Raw genomic sequence first — 9,415 nt, forward strand, 5'->3', positions numbered from 1 at the left:
TGATTTAAGCAATTTAAATCGATAATGAGGTTACAATTATCACAAGTATGGCATGCTTTTGGAGTCCTAAACTACCCGAACTTAAATTTAGTTCACCTATGGGGTAAATTTCCCTCTTACAAGGTTAGAAAGGAGACTTACCTCTCTACGAAGTTCCATAACCGGCTTCAACGACACTCTAGCACCTCAAACCGATGCCCAACGCTCCAAACTAGCCAAACAATGTGCAAACCAATGAAAATATACTCTAATACTCATAACAATTCAATTTACAACAATTCCCAACTCCGCTCGAAAAGTCATAATATCACCCTAGGGCCCAGGTGCCCGGATTCCGAAATTTTTCGAAGATACACATTATCCATAACATTACAAACTCAAATATATAATTTATTCCCAATTCCATGTCCAAATTCGTGGTCCAAATCCAAAAATACCAAATTTTTGGGGTTTCTACCAAAATCCCATTTTCTATAAATTTCCACGCTTAAATTCGTATATAAATCATGTATTTAACTCACTAAGTGAAGAAAACACTTACCCCATAATAGTTGATGAAGATGGAATCCCAAATAGCTCCAAAATCGGCTCCCATGGACGAAAATGAAATAAGATTGAGCCAAACCCTCGTTTTAAAAAAGGCACTGCCCATCCCCGACTTTCGTACCTGCGGTCCAATAGCCGCTCCTGCGACTCCGCAGGTGCGGTTCAAATTCCACTCCTGTGGTCCTTACTGCCCATACAATACCTCGTAAATACGGAAGTCTCTTCGCTTCTGCGAGCATCGCAGGTGCGACCTGCTATATGCATCTGCGCAATTTATGCACCAGCGGTAGCTGCCTCGCGCTTGCGCACTCGCTGGTGCGATTTTCCAGTCCACTTCTGCGGCTCCCCCAACTCCAGTCCCTTCTCGCTTCTGTGAGCAATTCGCCACACCCACGATCTCGCACTTGCGGCCAAAGTCACGCAGGTGCAATTAAACCAGAAACATTAAGCTTATGAAATTCTTAAGTCCAAAAATAGAACCGTTAACCTTCTAAAATTCGCCCGAGGCCCTTGGGACCTCAACCAAATATACCAACACATCCCAAAACACATTACGAACTTATTCGATCCTTCAAATCGCATCAGACAATACTAAAATCATGAATCACACCCCAATTCAAGCTTAATGAACTTTGTAACTTCAAACGTCTACATTTGATGCTGAAACCTATCAAATCACTTCCGATTGACCTTCAATTTTGAACACAAGTCATAATTGACATTACGGGCATACTCCAACTTTCAGAATTGGAATCCGACCCCGATATCAAAAATTTCACTTCCGGTCAAACTTCTCAAAAACCTTCGAATTTCTAACTTTCGCCAAATGACCTCAAAATGACCTACGGACCTCCAAATCCACATCCGGACGCGCTCCCAATACCAGAATCAGTAGACAGAGCTATTCCTAGACTTGGAATCCCAACGGACATCGATAACATTAAAATGCACTTCAACCCAAATTTATGAAATCCTTCTAAAAATGCTATCTTCCACAAAAGGCCCCGAAACGCTCCCTGGTCACCCAAAACCCGATCCGAACATACGCTCAAGTCCTAAATCATCATATGAAACTGTTGGAACCTTCAAATTCCGATTATGAGGTCGTTTTTTCAAAAATTCTATCTTAGTCAATTCTTCCAACTTAAGGCTTTCGAAATGAGATTTTTCTTTCCAATACCAACTCTGATCTCCCCGACATTCAATTCCAACCACGCGTACCAGTCATAATACTTGAAATGAAGCTGAAAATGTCCTCAAACCGCCGGACGACGTGCTTGAGCTCAAAGTGACCGGTCGAGTCGTTACATAAAGCTTCCCCATCCAAGTAAGATCATTTTAAATAGCATTTAAATTTGTCAGCAATCGAGTAAAACCCAAGCTTTTGGATTTCCACCACAAAACCGCCTTAATTCCACTGGAACTGGGTTGTCACGAAGAGTAGGTATTGCCGGACTGCGGATTGCTGGATCCCGGGGTGAAATGGACGTTGTAACCTTTTCCCCACTAGATTCATTAACAACAAACGAATATCGGTGAAATATTTAGAAAGCGAATCCTTCATTTCCTGAATTAAATCACGAATTGAGTTTTCGACGAATGCCTTGAGTACTTTTTGGTCCACCATTAGAGACCTTTGGATGAAAGCACCAATATAACAAACGTGAAATAACCAACTCACACACAAGGAAACTAACTTGTAGTATTACCCTTACTAAACATAATTACAAGGATCGGAATAGCTATTGAAATGCCATATAATAACTGATAAGAAGAAAGAGGTGAGAAACAGAGACCATTATAGAAAGGTATGAGAAAATCAGTGATACAGAGCAGAGTAGAGATGAGAGAGAACATATTCAACATCACAATTCACATGATCCTTCTTCACTACCCCTTGCCCCTTTTTAACCATTTGCTAATGGATCTGGATCCCAAATAAAACTCTCCAATATTTTAATCAGCCCAATAATTCCAATTGACTCATCCTTATTCACTTCTTCTAGCCCATAGGCTCTCAGTCTCTTACAGAGTCAGCATGGTTCACAACATAAGATATTGAGAATGAAAAGAGAACAATTGGTTAATAAGTATAGGGGTTTCCTTGATTAACAATCATTTTGGCTTCTTTGCCTCCGTTTTTTATGGTAAAACTATTACTTTAAAACTCTACAAATTCTTAAAATATGAACAAATTCAAGATTACTATTTTATTCTTAGGTGTTATAATGACTTAGTGCAATTCAATTTATCTAAAAAGACCAACTCCTATGTTATTATGAAAGGATGCAATTATTTTATACAGTACATATTTGCTTCTAACCTTTTAATACTAACTTACGAATTTGTTTACCCATAACTTTCTAATGTAAATTTGCAATGGATATAAGAAAAACAAATCTGACAAGAATAAAACTGGCACTGGGAATAAACGATGGTTTGATGATGATGCTCTCGTGCTGGTACGATTTCATTATGTTGACCCATATTTGCTGAGCTTCGTCAAAGTGATAGAGAAAGAGGATTCGCCGGAGGGCCACCGGAATATTGGGAGTTCAATGTGAGAACAAGTGAGAGAAGAGGAGGTTCACATTCTTCAGATAATATTTTGCCGCTCCAAGATGTGAATATGGCTTTGGGCGGGCGGGGTTATTTGGTTGGGTCAGGTTGTTCAAAATGAAAAGTGCTCAAGGTCTTTTACTTTCAATCAGATCGTGCCACGTTTATTTTTTAAGTATTGAATAAGGATTTAACGTCGGGGTTAATTTTAATCCCAAAGTATAACAGTAAGGTGTTACGACCCGAAACTCAACTAGCTGTAGTGGTACCTAACCCAACTCGTTAGGTAATCCAGTTAACAATAAACCAGTTCAAATGATATTTATTAAGAGAATGAATGATAATACAACTGAACTATTATACAAAGAATTTTCTAATGACTGGTAGTACAAATCATGAGCTTCTAAGATATAGAGTTTACAAAGCTGATTTGAAATAAAATATACCGTCTATTTGAAATATACATCAACAAATCTGAAATCTGAGATTGAGAGGCTGAAGAAGAGGATGGCTGAAGTAGAAACTGAGAAGGCTGCTCTCATGACTAAGCTTACAAAGGAAAGGGAGAAGAATGAAGGCATTGTTCATGATATGTTGAAACTACTTCAGGCCAGAAACCAAGAACCTAGTCCTTCCCAGCCTTAAACTCTTCATAGCCTAGTTAGAAAACCATTGACCCGGATGAGATATTTCTTTTTTTTTTTAAATTCTTTTTTCACTCATGATGCAGTACTATTATTTCCTTCTATGCTTTGTGGATGACTCTTATCAATGCTAATCAACTTCTTTTTCTCGAATCATATTTTTATATTTCTTAGATGGCTAATATCATTAGATTGATAAAGAGAAAATTGAATCCATTATTGTATTTGAAGTAGCTTCAGTGGCCATGAGTAAGATCTAATAAAATCTGTTTATCTAACATAATTATGCAACTTTTCGATGATGCCAAAAGGGGTAAGATATGTTGTATTTTTTTACTTTGGATGGTGATGCTTATAACCTAATGAACCTGGTCCTTGATAATTTATGACTTTAAAATGGAAAGTGTCCTAACATTCTGTTGATGTTGAGTTGAGTTGAAACCGGTCTCATGCTTATGAAAAGCACAAAGTTTGTCATCATCAAAAAGGCGGAATTTGTTGGCCTAAGTAAGTTTGTTTTGATGATTGACAAAAGAACTCAAGCATGAACCAGGTCCATACACAGTGTACACAGACACAAGCAGATTCAAGCACAAGGCAATGTACCTGAAGGAAATAAGCTTAAGTGGTTATATATTATATCTCCTGAATGAATAGGTTGCATAATTGATAAGGAGTAGCACTCCTTACTCGAAAAGAACTCTACCCTAGATAAGGGAAGAGTTAGAAGTTGAAGATAACTAGAACTCTTCCACCAAGGAAGAGTATAGAAATAGAACTCTAGTTATTTCCTATTTTATTAACTCTATATATTTTAGGATTTTTTCATTTTACAGGTACGCACAAACATTGAAGTTAAACGAGAGTTGCGAGCAAAATAGCAAGGCATTTTGCAAGAAATTCCTATGTGATTTAAGTGTGCGAACCTGAAGCTACATGAACCAGATAGAGGAACCAGTTCCAAGTTTCTGTCTTTTATTCTAGTTCAATTGTAGTAGGGCTTTTGAGTTATACTTTTCAGGTTTCTTATTAGCAAATTATACTAGCTACTATGAGTGTATTGTTCACATTAGAGTTAACTTGAAATTATCACAACAGTTTGAGGTTGGTTGCCACAAAGGGTTAGAGGTAATCCTTAGGTTTACAAGAGTTTTGTAAATATTATTTTTGGCTAAGTGATTTAGTGAAGTATTGAGAAAAAGCCTATTGGGTAGTACACTACTAGAAACAAAGTCTTTTCCCACGGACAATTCGGTGGGAAATCCGTGTAAAATTTAAATATTCCCACGACATTACCAAGGGAGACGCTCAGTGGGAAAATAGTTTCCCAGGACCGTCGTGGGTAATTCCCAGCGAATTTTCCAGGAAGCATTTCACGTGAACTTGGTGGGATCACATAGTAGAATTTCCCACGACAATACTGGAAAAAGTAAAAATATATAATAATTTAATTTTCTTAAATTTTCCACCATCTCCGTGGGAAATATTAAAATTAATAAATAAATATATGAACATTCCCACAAGAATCAGTGGGAAGTATTGAAATTCTAGGAAAAAAGAACAAAACTTCCCACAACATCGGTGGGAAATCCGTAGGAAATCTGAAAAATATTTTATGATTAATTTTGTTTTTAGAACTATACCACCTGCCAAACTGAATGTACAACCAATAATACAAGACTAAGTACAATTAAGCATTCAAATACCAAACTGAATGTACAACCAACAATACAAGACTAAATACAAATAAGCATTCAAATACGAAATTCAACATTCAATGTAATTCATTTCATAAACAACATCTAGTTCAATTCATTTCATAAACAATATCCAACTAAACTAAGTAGAACAAAAACTCAAAACATCCAACATTCAATATTCGACATCCAAAGTATCATCCAAGACAAATTAATATAAGAAACTACTCCTTAGTTATCATCAGATGCTACCGGAGAACCATGCAGAGGAAATGCACCAGATGCTAAGAGAGAGTTTATCTGAGACTTGAGGCTTTCAACATTACTAGTGACAAGTCTTAATGCCTCGTCCTTTCGCCTCATTTCTTCCTCCCTTTGCCTTTTCTCTTCCTCCCTTGCCGCCCTTTCTTGCATATACAACTCAGTAATATTCGCCACCTTCCTATTCAATTGCTCAAACTCATCCACATCAAACGAGCAATGTGAGGAATAATAAGAATCACACAATCCAGAAGTACGATGATTGAGACTAAACTCTGATCCAAGGCCGTAGACTCTCCCCTTATGCACGCCACCAGTTGCCTTAATCCACATGTCCATGAGCTCCTCTTGGGTTGGTTGGATTGGCCTATCTTGATCATCAATCGGCTGACTCTGAATGAACTCCTCCAAGATTTGTTTGAAATTATTCTGTAAAAATATTACAATTATTATAAAAGTAAATCTTATTAAAGAGAATTATACAAGTAAGTATCTTTATTTCTCAAACTTTAAAGTAAACATGAGAAAAAGTGTTATGCTGTATTTAAATAAGTAAGCAACATTTAATGCACCGAACAACTTTTGTCTTTTGTTTTCCCATGTATTTTTCTTTTCCCTCATAATACAATCATTCCATCAAAGTACAATAATACACTCATTCCATCAGATCCAAAATCTTATACAAAGGACTGTAAATGCTGTTCCATTAATAAACTGAAGCAAAATGAAGTGATAGGTTGAAATTGATCTTACTTAAATGCAGTTCCATTACCTAAGCTAATAAGTACTCACTCGCTCCAATTAAGTTCATATTAACTCTTTTAATCAATTCATCAAACACCTTGTATGTGTGCTTTTGTGAGTTAATTAACAAAAGTTCCACTTTAATAAGAGAAAGCATGACGTCGATAGCCAGCTTGAATATTCGGCATAAGTTGATCAACCATAGAAAGCATGAATATTTGTTTAGTACAGTTTAAGGTCACTATTAAAATTTCAACAATTCACTTCAAGTTGAAGTAACTAAGGGGAAGGACAAGGATACTACGCTGATAAACAGAAAATGGTACTACTATTATCGATGGGAATTCAGCTAAAAACATAAGGCGAAGAATGCTGCAATCTAATTTGATTATAAATTAAATACATTACTAGGCATTATCATACTTGCATATTATTCGTTTTTCTATTACTAGATCTTTTTTATCAAATAAAGTTCTTGTATAACAAGATTTTAAGCTATTATCAAGTATATAACACCAATACGCCGGCTTATATGCTCCTTGTTCCTACTATTTTGTACAGAAAAAATTAGGTGAGTGAAAAAATTGCTCCTCTGAAAGTTTCCACTCACTATTAGTTATTGTATAACAGTTCATCAAACATTGATAAACCAGATGTTCATGGTTGGACACCAAATGTGAACAGAGGAGATGATCTTGTTTTGCAGCAAACAGAGGAGATGATCTTTTGTTGCGCCAATTGCATAAAAGGGGTACCTATCCTAATGAATCTGATAGCAACAGACGTACAGCATTGGTATGACTCCTCTCTATTTCTCATTAAACACTTGACCTAAATAATATTTATGTTTGGAGGTTGAAAATCATTATGCATATTATACAGTTTACACTTGACCTATATGATACAGCATATAACAGCTTCAAACGGAAATGCTGAATGTATTCTTCTACTTCTCGACTTTGGAGCAGATCCAAATAGAAAAGGTACTCTTTCCATTTCTATACTACAAAGGAAACTGCATGGTCTGATTTTCTTGGAAAATCATACTTTGTGTTTGGAAAATTATGGATATATTACTAGTTTACAAAGTTAACACGAATCATTAGTATGCATTTGCATTCAATTATTCCAATGACCTCAACTGGGCATCTAAGAGGCAGTTTTATCATTTGCTTCCTTTAATATAAATGATTTACATCTGCCCTCCTCCAATTTATATAACCAGCTATAATCTTGATAGTTCTCTATTTAGAAAGTATGATTTACTGAGAGTGCATCTGATCTAACTAAAGAAAACCAAACAAAAATTCACAATTTACATTTAAAAAATCAGCTTTTTCACAAACAATCAACTTAATCTACAATGCCAAATCACCCATCACTTAATTTACACACACACAAGACACAAATCTCAAAACCCCGCATACTCTAACATAACAACAGAGCTATTTCATAAATAAAAAAGAAAAGACTTACAGTATAGCATACTTTTTCAACAATATTATATGTCAAGCTAAATATATCAACAACTACTCAGGTTATAACATGTTAACTGAGAACTTACTCACCTATTTGTAGATAGGAGATATGAAGTATATCACTCTAAATGATGGTCGAAAAATTTGCCCTGACTGGCGTTTACATCAATGCTCGATCCTAAAGATTGTAAGCCCCTTCTAGGTGGGTTGATGTCTTCTGTTATAATAAGTAAAGTTCAGTAAAGTATATATCGAGGTTTGAAACAGTATACAATCAAGAGAACAACATTAAATATTTAAACATAGGGTTTGAAACAAAATAAGATCCCTAAAATTCGAAATTTTTTGGGGGAAATCAAAAACGAAAAAAGGAGATCGATCGGGTGAGTGAGTGAGAGGGAGAGAGAGAAAGGGGTCGACGTACCTGGGAATCGAGTGAAAACTCTCTGTGCGTGGAGTGAGAGAGACGACAGAGGGGGAAAACAATACTAAAACCTTATGTGAATGAATAGACTAAGAGAAAACTAATAAAACTTAACAATAACATGTTTCCCACTACTATCGTGGGAAAGTTCCGTGGGAATTTTTTTTTCCTAATTATAAAAACAAAATTAAAAATTCAAAAAGTTTCGTACACACTAAGTCAGTGGGAATATTTTTTTTATTTATTATTTAAGTTCTCACTGTCTTCTCTGGGATTTTTTTTTTACATAATTATTTTTTAATAAATTTTCCCACTGAATTAGAGGGAACAAAAATACGTGCATTTTTGCGCCAAAACTTTTCCACGGATAGTCAATGGGAAATGTTATTTATTTTCTTAGGAACGGAAATTTTAATTTTCCCATTGCAATTCAGTGGGAATTGCAACTGACAATTTTTCCGTGGGAAATTTTCGTGGGAAAATGCTATGTTTCTTTCACCTTTTGAGCCAGATGTTTTCCACGTAAAACTACTTGCGTTCTTTACTTTTTGCATTTATTATTCCGCAATAGTAGTATAAAGAATACATAGAAGAATCAGGCCTTCTATAAACTGTACACCACATAAATCACCCCATCTTGTGTGTTATTGGAGTATAAAACATCAAGTATGCAATAGAAAACAAGGACAAAGGGTGACTCCGAGGCCTGCGAACGTCGACAGGTATACCTTGAAGTCTCCGATCTTGAAGATCTACTCACTAGTGCTTAGCCTGGTATGAGATACCTGCATTTGCATAAAACGATGTGCCAAAGCTTAGTATGATTATAACACAATGGTACCTAGTAAGTATCAAGCCTAACCTCGGTAGAGTAGTGACGAGGTCAGGTCAAGACGCCTACTAGGATAAGAATAAGAAATTGAACAAGTATAATACAGTCTAAGGATGCGAGGGAAAATGAGGCAATAAGGAAATACAACACGATAGACTTCAACTAAACTTAAACAAGTAGATGCGACAAGGAAGGAACACATAATAAGAACATCAAGGAAATAATGTGGA

The 9,415-nt window shown here is 35.9% G+C and overlaps 1 long non-coding RNA gene across 1 annotated transcript; it reads right to left on the reverse strand.

Moving 5' to 3' along the window:
- Window positions 1-5,478: 5,478 nt before the first annotated feature.
- On the reverse strand, window positions 5,479-8,457 carry LOC104097271 (uncharacterized). The gene is made up of 3 exons (XR_011412290.1): window positions 8,354-8,457; window positions 8,020-8,146; window positions 5,479-6,136 (listed from the first exon to the last, which is right to left on the reverse strand). It is a non-coding gene; the product is annotated as an uncharacterized lncRNA (long non-coding RNA).
- Window positions 8,458-9,415: the final 958 nt, after the last annotated feature.

This window comes from Nicotiana tomentosiformis, chromosome 11 (genome assembly GCF_000390325.3).
Source record: "Nicotiana tomentosiformis chromosome 11, ASM39032v3, whole genome shotgun sequence".
NCBI classification, from domain to species: Eukaryota; Viridiplantae; Streptophyta; class Magnoliopsida; order Solanales; family Solanaceae; genus Nicotiana; species Nicotiana tomentosiformis.